The sequence below is a fragment of the Humulus lupulus genome, chromosome 7 (assembly GCF_963169125.1).
Source record: "Humulus lupulus chromosome 7, drHumLupu1.1, whole genome shotgun sequence".
Classification (NCBI taxonomy): Eukaryota; Viridiplantae; Streptophyta; class Magnoliopsida; order Rosales; family Cannabaceae; genus Humulus; species Humulus lupulus.
This window is the reverse complement of record NC_084799.1, coordinates 21339752-21341274: the sequence shown is the minus strand read 5'-3', so window position 1 is coordinate 21341274 and position 1523 is coordinate 21339752.

The window sequence follows — 1523 nt, the reverse complement described above, 5'->3', positions numbered from 1 at the left end:
ATTACTGGTTGCTGTTTACGTGCTCTTCTTTCACTGTTTACGAAAAACGGCGTCAACAGTTTGGTGCTTTCATTGAGAGCCTTAAGCATTCATCCCTGAAAAAGTCATGGCCACTAACAATCAGAACACACCTGAAGAAAATTACCCAAGACGTCCTGGAAAACATCCAATGGAGAACCCGGATGTTGAAGAGAGAAGTGGGTCTTCTAATTCCCGGGGACCACCTCCTCCACCAAGAGATGAGGATATGTACTACAATCCTGAGCGGTATGTTCCTATTGTGGAACTTGAGAACCGGCAATTGAAGCAGCAGTTGGCAGAGGCCAACAGACGGAATGAGGAGTTGGCAAGGATAGCCGCAGAGGCGCAGGAGGCTCAGCCCCCGCCTCCACGCGAAAACCAAGTTCCTCCTCCAAGGGACGTGCATGTTCCTCCCCGTAGACCCCGTGGGCGTCCACGAAAAGATGCTGCCACAAGGAGGCCGACCCAACCTCCGGCACCAGCAGAGCCATCTGCTCCACCTAGGCCCTAGAGGAGTACTCGGGCTCGGGCCCCGGCTAACCTGCCTGTGGAAGTGCTTGCAGGAACTGAGAATAACCGAACCCCTGCAGAGGCTCGGACTCAGGTACCTGGGAGCGCACCAAACGCGACCGACCCATCTCGGGCAAATTCTGGACCCTCTAGGCCACGACATGGGTGGCAGCCACCGTCACCTATACGGTTCCCTCCATCACCCATAAGATATCCTTCGCCCCCCCCGCAGGAACGCTGAACCCGTTCGAGATCAGGGTGAAGGGCGTACGGGGGGAAGGCAAGGAAACGGGGAGGCTTTCCAAGAGCGGAGAGGCGCCCCATCTGAGAAAATTCAAACGTCTCGGTCTCGCACGGCGGAGACGAGACAACGTGGGAATAATCCATCACGAAATAACCAAGCAATGAGTTTTACCAGTGATGAGTCCGGAGATACCAGGTCGGTCAGTAAGCATGACCGAGGTCATAAGAATACCGGAAGCCGCAAAAATCGTCACGACTTGCGAGATCACCTAAATCAGAGTCGGGGTAATGGTGACCAAACGAATCCTGACTTGAGGAATCGCTTGAATAGGTGTAGAGATCCCTTGCGGAGACGCGAGCCTGGAATCACGATCAATGACAATCAATTCCAGACAGTACCTCCTACGGACCTAGTCCAAGAAAGAATCGGTCAGCTTGAAAAAGCCTTTAGGCTTTTGAAGAATGAACGAGGAAATGGTCGATATGAGGACTCTGACGAGGAGCTCGAGCCATTTGCTCCCCATATTTCCAACACTCCATTTCCTCAAGGGTTTCGGATCCCTTACGTCCCAACGTTTGAAGGAAAGACCGACCCGTGTAGTCACCTGAGCACGTTCAACACTATCATGAGAGCCAGTAACGTGGGTTACGAGCTCAGGTGCATGTTGTTTCCAACATCATTGACAGGACCTGCCAAAAGTTGGTTCGAAAAATATAAGAGACACTCAATAACTTCTTGGGAGCAGTTG